The sequence below is a fragment of the Platalea leucorodia genome, assembly GCF_965183815.1.
Source record: "Platalea leucorodia genome assembly, chromosome: 9".
Classification (NCBI taxonomy): Eukaryota; Metazoa; Chordata; class Aves; order Pelecaniformes; family Threskiornithidae; genus Platalea; species Platalea leucorodia.
Window position 1 is genome coordinate 22,082,527 of NC_138831.1, and position 15,987 is coordinate 22,098,513.

A 15,987-nucleotide genomic window follows, 5' to 3' on the forward strand; every position below is an offset into this window, starting at 1 on the left:
TTTCCTGTTCTCTTCCCTGATTTGCAAATGTTGTGATTTCATTTCTCTACCAGCTTGAATTGCAGATGCATAGTTCATTATGGAATTTCTGCTAATGCCACAGTCCTCATACTGTATATATTATATGATAGAGTGTCCACTTTAGAAAAATGGCATGTTGCTTTACTTGGTCTAGAGTTTCATTCATTCGGTGTTCAAGCATTAATAACCTTTGACCTAGGATGCAAAAGCCAAATGGAGTGGGGTTTTGAGGTCTCTTCCACTGCACAAGATGAAAGCACTGGCCAGCAGGATGCCTTTCCTCCCAGAGGCAGTCCTAATACTGCTGACTTTTATTTATCCCTGCTTCACCTAAAGCTCTGCCTTCTTTTATATTAACAAAAGCATTATGCTTGATTCAAAATCTACATCAATGATAACGTTAACAAATTCAATTTATTTTGTTTATCTTAAGCGATGTTACTGTATATCAGCAGCGTTCTAGGACATTTAGAGATAGAGTAGACAGAAATTCAGTGATGCTGTAGTGGACATATCTTACTGGAATTTGTTGTAAATTGAAAAATACAAAGCAACTTTGATTTGTCTAAGCTACGGTATAAAGTTTGGCTTTGTTCAGTATCATGCCAAATACTGATGTCATCTTTCTAATTTTGTTAAAGTTTTTGTCTTCACAGAGATCATTCTCTATATTTTTCTAAGTATGTAATATGGACAACATATTTTTCATCCTGATCCTCATCAATTTGTACATCAAAATAAGAATCTCTCATTATAGCCTTTGCAAATTACATTTAAGCTATCGTTTGTGAACTATATGTACGTGCTTTCTCTGTTGGCTGTAAAGGAGTAAATCAAATAAAGGAAATAACGGAAAATCTTAACTATCAGATGGCAAGGGTACACATATTGAGTAGTGGAAAATACTGCAAGTGGAAAAGCTCTTTTTAGGTGTTGGAATAATTGTATGTTGCTTGAAGCACACGACTAGAACAGTTTAAACAGTTATTAAAGAATGTTGCCAGATCTTATCACTGCAGTCATGCATACAGATCAGTGATCTCTGTGCAGCACTACAAAATGTGTGAATGAGGTACACTTACTAAAAATAAACCTATTGAGTGCTGTTCCTAAATTGCCACAGAATACTGGATAAATGATACAATTTTAGTAGTACAAAATAATCTCTAAGATTGAGTGAAAAAATATGTTTAACTGCAACATTACTAGTGAGTTCAGGAGGCTATAAAATAGTTGCAGGCCTCCTTTGTTTGCCTGAGCATTCATCAGTGTTCAAAAACCAAAACAAACAAACAAGATGCCACAGAACAAAACAAGCCATACGAGCAGTATACTTGGATGAAAATACTGACTTGAGATGAGGTTAGGGCTGGGTGTGGTACAGTGGATGAACAAGCATGCGTAGCGTATGTGCTGAGTCTTACAGGAAGGCACCATGGAATATTTTACAGGTTTCACTTGGCATCAGTGAGTCTGCAACTGATATATCCCTGAGTATCTACAACCAGTCTTTAATCATCCTCAGATTAGTTCATTGAACTTGGAGCCATTGTAGTTCTGCTCTTGCATCATTTGCAAGAAGTGCTGATTCATTGTAGTTGTGTGGAAACACCTGGTAGGGGTACAATTCTTGGAGCAGGCTGGAGTAGATTCTAACTGCTGTGACTTACATTGTAAAGTCACTTAAGCAGCCCAAAATATAAAGAGAAGTATCTGGTTTTTGGTTTGTTGTTGTTTTTGTTTTGTTTTTTTTTTTAAATAAAAAAAAAGTTCTCAAGACATTTGGTAACAGGTGAGCATCCCAGAGCTGATTGAAAGAGGGACAAAAGAACCTTTTCTTTCCCTCGCCTCCCCTTTAAAAGAATCCTTTAATACTTAATCGAATTTCTCTTGTGCCCTTGTACCCCAAACAGAATCTATTTTCTTTCTCATAAGAAACTGGTTTGTTGATGAAGAATCTGCCGTTGCCACCTCTGTGACTCTTACAAATTTTTAGGGTATTGAATAAGTGGGAACTCACATCAATTTCTTTATAGTTCAATCTTCAGTTTCACTTGGGAGGATGAAACCTTTCCCTCATCAAAAACAGTCTTAAAAATCAATAAACTACTTTTCTCTCTAGCAAATTCTTTGATTATCAATTTCTGTATGGTTATTCATATTTTCAGCCAACTGTAGCAAATGAATGATTGAAGGTATACTGAATTTCTGCTCCAGCAAGGTTTTAAGCTATTCAGGGAAACAAATGAAGCACAAAGGTTTTTATTAACAATAAATTTTGTATGAATCTAATTTTTTTCGTGAGTGACTGGCTTTCTCAGATCAAACTCCTTTACAGGGAATTTTACAGCAATGTGCAGTTCCTTTAACAACTGTAATTTTCCAAAACTCTGCGAATGCCAGATGAAAGCATAAAGAAATATTGATCTCATGGAGCCTTAAGTAATCCCTGATCAAAGCAACGATGCATTTTAAAACTAGCTCTGATTACTCCGGGACTTACAGTTTTGTAATCCTGGACTATGGTTTTGTTAACTTTCCTGGTCTGGAAATGTTGAGTCTTTATAGAGTCAGAGAAATAATATTAAGAATACTGATTAGATATTTATCTGAATTTATCACCCTAATGTTTGAGCACTTTTACGTTATCTTCTGAATTTATACTCAAAACCAGTCTTATAGAAGTGGAAGTACTTTACTGATGAGGCAAATGGAGGCAGGAGGTTTAATGACATACCTGTAACATTAGGCAGAAAGACACTTTTTGCAACCTAAGCCTCAAATAGTAAGCATTGGGAACTGTGGTGTAGACAAAACAGAGGTAATTATTCTCATCACTGTGACTGCATCTGTGCCGCTTTGAGTCCTGCACTGGGAGTCCCCCTTCTTATTTAATTTACTTTGCATCATTATAATCTCTGCTGTTAAAGCTATTTTGACTTGCTGTACTTTAAAGCTATTGCATTTAGATATTGTCCTCTAATATGTCTCCCTGTTTGCAGTTAGTTTGATTCTTGGAGTTACCTGCAAATTGCCTGGGATGGTATCCGATGCACGGATTGCATTGCCAGTTTATGGAGAAGATGGACTGCTTTTGCTTAGTTCCAGTATTGTGCATGCAATGCAAAATGATAGAGCTCTAGTTTTCAGCCATTTTCATGTATTGCTATCATGGGAAATCTCCAGAATAAATGTGGGAAACTGATGTTGGTAGCCCGGGTAGTGGAGCAAGGTGCCTTGGAACTACTGCAAGTACTTCTGTTAGCATAGGATGAAAGAAAGGTATTTTGATCACTTGTAGTAATTAGATTCTATGGCACTTCCATCAAGTGGTTTAGCCTTTTTTTTGTGCCAGATTTCAGTTTCATTTATATTGTGTCACCTACCTAACCTAGCCTTGACTCTCAAATAAGTTGTATTGTCCTTTTATTTTCTGACCTGAACAGGTGTGCAGCGTTCACAGTGAAACTCAGGTTCAAAGAATTGCTTTTTGGCTGTTAGTAGCATAATGTACATTCAGTTTGTGTATCATTTTGTTACGCTCCAATAGTGCTTTGAAAAGTTGAAAAAGAGATACTGAATGTATCTATTCTGAAACTCTTAGAAGGCTGCCATTGCTATGTAACTGCATAAATCTCACAGCTTAGTGAAGCAATTATCTAACTAGTGGTAAGATGGTATGTTTAACAAGACTGTACGCTTATTAAGTTGTGTCTTGACAAATATGATACACACAGAGTATTATGTCTCTGCTTACTTAAAATAATCTCCAGAAGGTTTTTAAATAGATTCTTTGTTGAAAATCTAGTAATCCTGTAGTTAGATTTGTGAACCAGAGAGATATCCAGATGTTTGTCTTGATGTAATTCTTGGAAGAGATGTTTGTTTTCATCTCCTCCAAAAGTAACTGAGTAAAACTTTCATATACCCTGATTGATATATATATTTATTTACTAGACCTTTTTCCCTTCAGAATATTTGATTCTAAGAAAAATTGAGGTTACCAGTTCTATTTAAGACTTATAGACCTCAGTGGTACTACAGGATAATTATAAATGGCAACAAGTGTAATAGCTTTTACATGTATTATTATTTTGATTATTTTGGAATGAGACAATTTTTAACACTTCAGTTCTCTTGGAAGATGTGTTAGTTTTTTTTTTTTTTTTTTTAAGGCTCACTTTTAAGTTTGCAGTTAGGGAGTAATACAGAAGAGATCAATAAAACCATTTGGATCTAAATGAAACCAGAAATGCTTTTTTCTCTGATTTTACATTCATTGTATCTAGTCAAAATTTATATTTTCAAAATTGAAACTATTTTTTCTTTATTTTTATTAGGGCTTGCATGCTGTGGCACAAAGATTGCATCACGCTGTGCACTATGTTCATGGTAAGCCTTATTTCATCTTGTTAAGTTATATACATACATTATCATTCCAGGGGATATTACATTATTTTGTCAGTCAGTCATTTGCAATGATCATAAACACACTGACATGAGTTTAGTCTTTATCTTTTGTACTGAATTAGTGACAAATTTCCAGTTTTATACAACATGCAGTGCAAAATTAGTTTTAAAAATCTGAGAAGAGTCTGGTAATGGCCTCAAAGTTTCAATGCTTATGTTAAAAATTACAGACAGTGCAGTACAGGAGCATTTTTGTAGTTTAAGTAATGCAGTGGCATCCTAATTCATGACTGGTCCCCAAATGACAAGATGCAAACAGTAACGCAAAAGGCCCAGCTTGGGGTCCAGCAAATCCCATTTTGTCCAGGCTCTATGTCTTCAGGCTCTTTATGTATGCTAAGTAATTCTCCATGGCTGCCAACTCTTTGGCACTTCTTAAAATAACTCAGTTAAAAATATTTCATAAACTCATTTTGTATAGGCAAAATAAGCCCCTGTGCTCCTCCAAAGCAGCACATGTTTCTTCTATTCCCCTTCTCCAAATATTAGCAAATTACCACTTTTATTATGGATATGACATGAAAATAAACTAGCTTTTGGAATTCAGCCTCACATTTATCAAATGGTTTCTGATTATGTTCTGTTCTTTTCTGAGCTGTTAAGTAGAAAACACCTTCTGTATTTCTGGGGTTTACTGATACATATTTTTAAATTAATTATTTTTCCTCTTGGTTTTTACTAGAAGTAGGTTGAATCCTCATGTGGTTCCACCCCTCTTTTTTTCTTTTTTTTTCCTCTCCTACCTCGCAAGTTCTCCTTTACCTGCCAAAGGATGTCTGTGCTACTCAGTGACCACTGCCTCTGAGACCAGAAGTTAATAAACAGCTTTCCCTAGCTGATGGGATTAGAGATGTCAGAGGAGTAGCCAAGGCTTTAAGGGACACAGTCTTTTAATCTTCTTCCCTAGTTCACTTAAGTTCAGTCAGCCATTGAAAATCTGCCTTATTAAGCTGTCAAGGTAATCAATAGACACGTTCACTTAAGCTGCTTCTTGGTATTTCTGAGAGTCCAGTCACATACATTCATAAACGTACTGCTGCTTCCTGAATAAAAATGTTTAATCCTAACGTATCATTGGCTTCTTAATAAACACACCCGTGGGAATCGTTTGGCTTGCAGCGTCTTGAACAGCCAACGGTAAAGGTTTATGTGCATCTTTGCAGATCGTGACCAAGGACAAGCCCTTGCTCAGTTGCATATTACATTTAATTACTCATCTCTCTGGAATAAGAGTTAATGCAAGAACAAAGGCTTAACATCTGTCAGGTCTTTTAATGCCGAAGTTTCTATATTTCCAGTTTTTGGTTTGTTTTATACACTCTGCCCTCATTCTAGCAACTTTTCCATGTAATGCATGAGTTTTTTTCCATAGTCTTCTGTACAACATAGTGATATTTGGAGCAGTTGTACTATTTTGTGGGTGCTTGCTGGAGGTTTGGATAGGCTGTGAGGATTTTAGCACTGACTTTGCCAATTTAATTAATCTGAGAGCCCCACAAAGACAGTTAATGGCTCTATTAATAATTTCACTTCCTTATATTCTCAGTTTTAAAATATTGGACCAATGTTTTGTGTTCTGAGATATGAGAAAAGTGTCTTTCATTTTAGAATCCATCTAGCAGTAATCCACTGCAAGCTTTGTAGATGTTCTCTAAAGCAGGGGTTCATAATTTTTCTTTACACAATTAGTGCATAAGGCCCCAAGCTTGGCATTGCTTAGCTAAAATATTTTTTACAACAAATGAAAGAAACCGTTTTAATCTCAAGGGCTTATAGTTAAATTTTACTAATGCAAATTGTTTTTATGAGTTAGGCAAGTCTGTCAGTATTATTGTGAGTCTAATTTTTTTAAACACGTTATGAAGGCTAGCATGAAAACCCAGATAAACTGAACTATAACTTTTCTGATTTTGATGGAAAAAGTCAATCTTTCTTTAATGGTTTTGGGAGGGAGAAAAAGATAATTAAAACAGAGTACTGAAAATTCTGCACACAAAATAACTTTGTGAAAAGGAATTACAAATCTAGTATCAAAAAATCTGCATAGTCAGGTAAAATTGGTGCTTTCTTTTGTTTCTAATTTATATTCACAAGAAAAAAATAGGATGAAATAGCAATCAAGAGATCAATTAAAGCTATCAGTACAACTAGTTTTAAAAAAGAAAATCAGTTTCCAGTTCATACTTCCAAAATTACTGCAGTGCAGCTTTTGTGTTTGTACTATATTTGTATTCTGTCCTGTATGAAGAACTGGTGCAAATATAAATGGATTGCTTATCAGTTGTGAATCAAGGGTAAGTCATACATCTAGGCTCATAAATACACAGTTAATCTTTTATTATCTAAAATATGTCCACTATACATGATGCTGAACTTTTTTTTTTCCAAATAGTTTTATCAGTTTACATGCGTCTAATATGGTATAAAAATACTGAGCTTTCTTTGTAAAGTCCCCAGTTTATTTTCAGATACCCATGGTACTCTAAATTGAACCTGGCATTATTATTCACCTTCTGATGTATGGCTTATCTGATTAATGTGATTTGGGGTTTGCAGTTACTTTGAATCATTTGTCATCTTTTGTCTGCTGTAATGTAATTTTTATTAGAATTCTCTTGAAGAATACAGTTTATATTACCAAATAGAGTGGGAATGAAACACTGGAGAGTGCAGGGAGTGGTTCCTGTACTTACTGAATATGACCTTTATTGTATGCCTTCCTTGTATCCCAGAAATGCTTCTTGTGGCAAGATGTTTTTTTTTTTTTTTAACTGACCTTTTAAAAATGCTGTGTATAAATAAGAATTGTATAACTTTTGCAGAGATGGGACGTTTGATTGCAGGTGTTCATAATTAGATTAATTTACAAAGTAGATCAAGCCAATGAAGGAGGCACAGAAAACTGACTGAGAGCTTATCAAATTAGCTAAGTAGAGCAATTAATCAGACAGACCTTAACTGTTTGATTTCTTTTTTTAATCATCATCCTGAACAGTGTGTGGTGTTTTTCAGCTTCCATTAAAGAAGGCATTTAATGCGAAGCTGCATTTGGTGAGACAGTTTCTGTGTTGTCTCCTAGTGACATGCATGTCTTGGAGATTGTCAGCAATGGTAACGAGCAGTACCACAAACACAGTACCACTTCCAGAAATCCACTGACATTCCCAATGCACAGAGCAGTGTCCTGTGAATTTTAAAAAAAGAAAAGTGTATAGCATTCTCTGTGAAAATATCTGGGATCTGCCCTAAATTTCTGTATCTAGATAATACAGTCCTGTCTAACAGCATATTTGCTCGCTTCTGTTGATACCAGTGTAGTTACAGGCAGTAGTTCTAAATGACATAAATTCTCATCAAAGATAGTACTATACACTCAGTAATAAGTATAGTATTGGTATAAGTCAGAAAAAAAAAGTAATTTTTTATTTTCATTATTCAGAAGTTTTTCCACACTGTACTCTAACAATTGGCTGATTTAACTCTCACATATTTTTTAATTATTATTATTATGGACTGAGAATAGTATCAGTTTTCAGTGTACTATCCTCTCCAGTACAGACATTGTGCAGGGTGGATATGGTATTTTATCTAAACAACTTGTCAGTGAAAGCGTTCAATAGGCAGCTGTTCAGAAACTTCTGGTTGCAATGTGATAACAATTAGCTGTTGAGGTGTCCTTAAAATGACGCTTTTAACAAGCTCTTTTTATTTCTATGTAAGTTCATTCAATTTTGGGAGTGTTATGCATATTAGTACAAATTTCCTTCTTTCTTAATCCATTTGCAAATAATCTTGTGTTTTTAGATGGACTTCTTCTGTCTTTCACTGCAGAAAAAAAGGTTCCGTAAGATTGTACAGAGCATACTATTTCCTTCTGTCACTTCACAATAAACTGCACTGGTAGTTGTCAGGTTTGGCCCTGACAAATTGGACCAAGGCCCCATAACATTGATGTTGAATACGGAGAAGCAGTCTCTCTCCAGACACGACCTTCACCGTTACCTTTTCCTTCTCTTCAAGAGGTCAAATCATTTCCTTTGCCACATTCACAATGAATCCTAAAGCATGTCAGAAAACGAGGAAGGATGAGAGTTAACGCTTCTTACTCCAAAGCTGATAAAAAGACAATTTATCTGAATTTGGCAAAGTGTGTTTTCTACATCCAAAATTTAGGGAAGTGCTACAATACGCTGATCTTTAAAGTAATTTTCATTCTTCTCTTTCTCCTATATAGCAGCTTTCTCCCCATGAGATGAAAGCTAATTACAAAATTTTTTTTTAATATGAATCCCCTGCCCTTGTGTACTCATCCAGGTCCACTCACTGAAATACTCTGGTCTGCTTCGAGTGTACCCTAGTGCAATGCCAGAGGACTGTTAGTTGCACTAGGTGAAGTATTTTCTTGGCTGTTAATACCCAAAACACAGGGGTGAATAGGTTAATGCAGAAGCACAGCTGATAGATGGAAATGTGAGAGAGAGAATTATGAATGCTTCCTTCAGCATCAGCACTGATGAGAATGAGACGTTCCTTAGGATATTTCTAAATACTGAACTGCCTCTTGTGTAGAGCTTAAGTATAGATTTCATGTAAATTTTGAACTGATGATCATTCCTTGCACCATCAGCTCAATTCTTATATTATAGTTAACTTGGACACTATGGGCCTTCCTTTAAAAAAATACACAATGAACACCCTGGCACCTTAACTTGGAGCATTTATATTTGAGAATTTTATCGCAACTTAAAATACTGTCCTCCTCCTGACTATAAAACTGTTCTCTCTTTTTTATAAGTCCTCAGCCATTTTATCTTAAATATCCAGAAATGAAAATCTTAACCAAGGTTATCAGCTTGGGTCAAGCTTTTGAAATCCCTTTTTAAAATTTGGAGTGATATTTTCATGCCATTAACACTGACTGTTTAAAAAACCAAAGTGTCCCGTGTTTAAGAGTTCTTTTGAAAACTATAGAATCCTTGAACAGCTGAAGATAAAGAGGAGGTATTTGGGTAATTATTTCAGGATTTTTGTAGATTGATCGTTGTGTTTGCCTTCAGAAGATAAAGAATAGCTCTAAGAGATGACGCCTGAGACATAAGCTGCATTTTCTTTTATATCTCTGGAAAGGTGGTCTCTCATTTATCTGATGAGTTTGTGTCACTTGCCATGATTTTTCAATCACTGAAAGTAAGATACAACTTCAATCTTAACCAATATGGAAACCTGTTAAAAGCAGCCTGTAAATAGGAGTAATTACACACCACCACCACCCCACCCCCCACCCCCCAATGCTTCTCTTTTGTGCTTGTTTAAAAACAGAATTGTTAGGTCTAAAAGCACTGTGAAAATATTTTAGACAACATCTGTATGCTTTGAAGATGCTTGAATCTGATTAGGTACCCAAATGCTTCTTGGGAAGGCTGGAGGGCTGTACTAAAGATGACCTAAATTACTTTGGTAGTAACATGAATCCAAGAGCTTTCTCCTGTTTTTATTTGGTCTCTCTGAACAAGTGTAAGCGGCATTTCTGAAGTGTGAGGATGCAGCAGCTTCCACGTCTCCGTAAGATTATACACATCAGGAATCCAGACAGCACAGTTTAAGTATCTGGTAGAAGACATCACTGGGAAATTAAGATGCAAGATCAAAAATATCTGTCTAATAATCTGTCTAATAATAATAATAATCTGTCTAATAATAATATCTGTCTAATAATGTGTTCACGATCATTTTATTACTGGTAACTTCAGTGTGTACTTAAAGCTAGTCCACAACAGTACCAAAACTTTGAATTGTGCTGCATCAGGAGGAGATCAGAGTCAGAATTAGCTTCCAGCAGGCTTTTGGTAGGGAAGATAAGAAGTGCGCTATGTTGGATAAAGCTGAGTTGTGTTGATGCAGGCTCAGCTGCGCTGGCGGGTGCAGCTTGCAGGTGGGAGCATGGCTCTGTCAGCTCTTCTCTGTGTGAGTGCCTCTGCCGTGACTCCTCCCTGCTTCTGTGCCTCCAGTGAAAATACAAACGTCCTGTAGTTATCGTAGGCTGTCTCTTAGCTGTGAACTGACTTGTGTGCACAAGTCTCATTTGGAGAAGAGGTAGCTCTTTTCCACATGGTTTAGTGCTCTGAAACTATTAGATTTCTTAGAGTCTTTCCTAATGGACCTCTAAAGGAGGCTGACTGACTGTTATTCCGTAGGGCACTGTAGCTTTCTCTTTGATGCAGAATGACTCTGGTCATGAATCTGAAACTGCTACTTGCCTTTTAAATTTTTGTTCCCAATGGCGTAATAAAATGTTAAAAATATCACCTTGAAAAAAAGACTTGAGAGCCATAGGAATAGGGCAAGAAGTCATATTAGACTATAATAATTATATTTATGCCATTCTTTTAATTTCATTGTCTCTCTGTCTGTATTCCACTGGTGGCAATGTTTTTCTACCATTCTAAGTGGTAAAGCTGGAAAAGAGGTGATACATTAATGGTAGTCAGGAGTTATAACTCTTCTCAGTCTCATTTCCTAGAGGACATATGCTATTATTTGTGATGTTGTTTAATACTTACAATACTGTAAGTTTGGGATAACTATTTATTATCGCATAGTTAAGTATTCCTAAACTTGCTTTCACAATAGCTTATGTGTCACACAAAGGATGTATTTTGTCCAGGATCCTTAATCAAGGTCATTGTTATTTTTTGGTTTGGTAGTTGGGGTTTTTTCTCATCCATGAAGTAGATTGTTTTTCTTTGAGAACCTTGATGTCATGGATGAAAAGCTGTATTGAGTAAAAAGAAATCAGACTAAAATCCCTTTTTTAATGATCTGAGGTTTATGGCATGAATGCCCCTCCCCCCCCCCCCCCCCCCCTTTTTTTAAACTTACGTTTTCTATCAAGTAAGAATATTTTTACATTTGCTTAAACACTGCATCAATATTTCCAGCAAAATACTTCTTTTCCTCAAATTTCCTTTTTAATAAAATACAGCCTCTTTGAACTCCACAAACCTCACCATCTGTTACTCAATTTTCACTCCATAAAATTTTGCTGACATCTGTTTAATCAAAAATATTTTTATAGTCATGGAGAAGTTTGGTTCAAACCTGGTATTATACTGTTCCTATATGCCAAATAGAAAATACGAAAATAATGAACAGGAACTTATGGGAGAGGAGAGGAAAACATTAAAATCAAGTCCGTTACTGCTTAAGGCACTACTTGAATCTGGAAGCGATAGTCCTGTCTTGCAGGCTGTGGAGCTCTGTGTTTCCACAGCTTGCTGCTGTGCAGAGGCTTTCTGGGACAACATGAGGCAGCTTTCCCCAACTTTGCCAAAGCTGGATGTTCCCCTGTGGCCAGAGTTTTGGAGCAGCTGTTAGGCTTGGGTTTGAAAAGCCAGAACTAAGTTTATCAGGTTTTAAAAGCCTGTCTTCGTTCCTTGCCCTGCTGTCCCCATCTTTGTACTTTCTTCCTTTATTCACTTTATCGAGGTGAGGTAACTCACCCCCATGAGCTTCTTTACGCTGTTGAAACTCTCCTCTTCAGCACAGTCAGGACACTGGTAAGATATTAATGAAGTAATAAAAGCAGGGGAGACAGATGCTTTTATTTGATTCATCTCTCTTTGGTTTTCCTGTGCCCTGTAGGGTGATACACTCTCTGGTTTCATTGTTTTTCTGTTGAATACGCGTCATGTTGAAGTTTGTGGGTGCTATAATAGTCACTATAATAGATGTAGTGATAATTATTAGTAAGACCTTATTTTTAGTCTGTTTTTTTTTAAAGGAAATGAGGCATATGCAATTGCTGTCTGTCTGTCAATCTGTTTATTTGGTTATCTGTCAAGCCTGATTAGGAAATTTTCATCAGTATTGTGGTCTGACAGACCCTCCCCATCTCCCACATGGCATAAAAAAAGTAACATAATTTTTACGCAATAATTTATAACATTTGATAACCAAAAAACTGTATATTTTTTCATTGTGCCTCTTGGTTATCGTAAATTTTTATGAGTTAAATTGGTTTGTTAAGGCATGATATGTTGTACCACATATTCTTAATTTTGGAGAAGTATCAAAGTGTTGTGGCTTTTCTGTTGTTTATTTTCTCTTGCTACTGGGGTTGGTGTACAGGCGAACTTTCTCTTCCAGAATGATTTAGCTGTTTACTGCAGATTTATATTGTTTTGCATGAAAACTGAATTGATATTTACAACTGAATAATGAATTTAGAATATTGCTTTTTAATTGAATCTTCAGCAGAATATGCTGATTATTTTGAATTAAATGATGAAGAGCAATGCTTTTTAAATTTGTCATACAAATCCCATTATCTTCACAGCTAGTATTTACATATGTATTATTAAACTGAAATTGTTATATCATATTTTAAAATAATATTTTGATATCTTTCCTGAAGAAGGAAGTCAAGCTTTTTTTTTTTTTTTTAAATGGTTAGGTAGACAAAATCAATTGAAATGAAACATGAGTATCATTTTGTAATGCTTAGAGCCCTTCTCTAATTCTTTATCCTCAAAGATAAATTATCTATTTGTCTACCTTTAAGTTTCCTTTATTCAAAGAGATTTATTTAGGTATGCTTGAAAGAAAAATGTTTGGAATCATTCTTTGGTTTGTTTAAAATGTTTAGTTTATTTGGAAGGAATACTTTTCAGCTGGTCTTTCAAAATCTTTGAGAGCAAAGTAAAAGAAAACCTGAAATTACAATGTTTATTTCTTTGGATTTTTCTAATGGTAGATTGCAGCTACCATTCTGGACTTTTTGCAGATTGTTTATGGTAGTGATCATGCTATATAAGTTTAAACTCAAATTATAACCAGAAAAGTTTTTAGCTAGATGTTGAAAACTGAATATGCTGTTTGTTTTGTGGCAGACGAAATTTGATTGCTATCATATTTGCTTATAATGAGATCAGTAAACTAAAGAAAAACAGCATGTCTTTTAGCATGAACAATATGCACTGCTCTTTCAAAAAATATGAATTGAAAAAATTGCATTGATTTCTTTTACTTGCATTGATGTGAAGGTTTGGTAGAACTGAAAATGCTAACACTGCAATGAAACAATGCTTTTTAACCTCTGTGGGTCAGAACGAATATCTGAGTGTTATATCACCTGTCAATCCCATCCAGGCAGTGCTATATGTCACAGAGAAAAATTCTTGTAATTTTTTTCTTGCTTAACTCTTATCTTTTGCTGACATTTAGAACAAAACAAATTAAACTGAAACATGACAGGAAAATCTACTGGGCATAAGGCATAAACTCAGACTTGCATTTGACGAAGAACCAAAAGAGTAACGTTTCACAATCTCTTACTCTTCTCCCCAGCATAGGCAATTGGGAGGATCCTGAAATGTTTCTCCAACGGCTCGGTGCAGGAGTAAGATTCCCAAGGTGTAGCTGATCACTGCTCGGCAGATGGCTGCTGCTGCCAGAATCACAGAGGGAGAGCTAGGAGTGTGCTGCATTGCAGGTGGAGGTGCATTAATGAGGAATTCTGTTCTACTCCAATTCTGTTCTATTCCAACTCTGATTTCACCCTAATTCTTCCCTTAGTCTGTTCTTACGCCAGTTCCTGTTCTACCCTAATTCTAGTTCTTGTTCTACCCCCAGTTCTTGTTCTATTCTGTTTAAGATCACAAGAGATCTTGGAGATAGATGGCTAGTAACCTTACACCTGGTGCAATAGAAAATTGAATAAGAATCTCAATGAAAAAGCAGCAGGTTTGTGTGGTTTTCTTTTGGTTTGGGTGGGGTTTTTTTTTGGTTTTTTGGGTTTTTTTTTTTTTTTTTTTTAGATTGATAATAGAAGGAGCTGTTGTCTAGAAACCTTCAGAGAGTCAAGTACTGCAGCAATCCATAGCTAGGAGAAGTCAAATAAGAGGCCTGTTAACCATCCCTTGTCTCTTTAGTGATATGCAGTGGAATGAGGAGTTTACTCAGTGTTCCACGTTGAAACTCTTAAAGACTGTTTTAAGACAAGGTTCCTGGTGTGGAGGATCTTTTGATGTGGCTTGAGATAGATAGTAATTCATGGAACATTGCCAACTCTTGCCTTAGAGATGAAACATTTCCAAAATCAAGCCATTGCCAGCTGAGAAGAATAAGCAGATATGGGCAAACCAGAATGTTTCAATAATAAACACTGATTTATTTTAGAATAGTTTGAGGGAGATGATAAACAACCAGAAAGAACACCATAATCCAGCAATCTTGATTGTAAAAACTTTTAGTTTAGGAAGATAAATTCCTATTTCCTTAAGAATACAGGCTATCAGAATGAAAGGTTAAGTTATATCATGAATTAAAACCTAATTAGAAATTAGAAATCAACTGGCGGAATTAAATGGCCTATTATTAATGCTGCAAAAATACTTCTAAGATGCCCTGGGGATCAAGACTTTAATGATGATTTGCTACTGAATTGCTGAAGTTAAGAAAAAACTTTAAGTTTCATTGGGAGTATCTTCTTGGCACTACAGAATTTTCTCTGAAACAGTACATTTTCTAGTTTTAGTTTTCAGATATTCAAAAGAGACACTTAATAATTGTTTTCCTAATTTAACTCATTATTCCTGCTTTTAATCTTGGCTAGTTTTTAAATATCCCCTCTGCGTTTTCTATTCATGTAATGCATTTGTTTATTAAAGTGTATTTTCCCTTAATTTTTCTTAATTAACAGCCTGGTTTTAGACTTAGTGAGTTTGGGCTAAAAAAACGTGTAATGGTCTGCTTCACATGGTAATCCATTCAGTGAAGGAGTATGTTCAGTGCCATACGGTGATGCAAAGAAGTAAATTGCTTTGAGAAAAGTAGTTTACTGTGTGCTACTGTCACTATGATATTATTTTTTTGATCATTGTTTTGCCATGGCATGGAATCATAGAATCATTAAGGCTGGAAAAGACCCTTAAGATCATCGAGTCCAACCGTTAACCTATCACTGCCAAGTCCACCACTAAACCATGTCCTCGAGCACCATGTCTACCTGTCTTTTAAATACTTCCAGGGATGGAGACTCAACCACTTCCCTGGGCAGCCTGTTCTAGTGCCTGACTACCCTTTCAGTGAAGAAGTTTCTCCTAATATCCAACCTAAACTTCCCCTGGCGCAGCTTGAGGCCGTTTCCTCTCCTCCTATTGCTTGTTACTAGGGCGAAGAGACTGACCTCCATCTCGCTACAACCTCCTTTCAGGTAGTTGTAGAGAGCAATAAGGTCTCCCCTCAGCCTCCTCTTCTCCAGACTAAACCACCCCAGCTCCCTCAGCCGCTCCTCATAAGACTTGTGCTCCAGACCCTTCACCAACTTCCTTGCCCTTCTTTGGACATGCTCCAGCCTCTCAATGTCCTTCTTGTAGTGAGGGGCCCAAAAGTGAACACAGTACTCGAGGTGTGGCCTCACCAGTGCCGAGTACAGGGGCACTATCACCTCCCTGGTCCTGCTGGCCACCCTATTGCTGATACAAGCCAGGATGGCAT

The 15,987-nt window shown here is 36.1% G+C and overlaps 1 protein-coding gene across 1 annotated transcript in view; it reads left to right on the forward strand.

Moving 5' to 3' along the window:
• ATP2B2 (ATPase plasma membrane Ca2+ transporting 2) overlaps positions 1–15,987 on the forward strand; it is a 433,349-nt gene that overhangs the window by 107,166 nt on the left and 310,196 nt on the right. Inside the window, exon 2 of the mRNA XM_082322150.1 lies at positions 4,362–4,413. The gene's annotated coding sequence lies outside the window, so the exon portion shown is untranslated. The remainder of the gene's footprint in view (positions 1–4,361; positions 4,414–15,987) is intronic.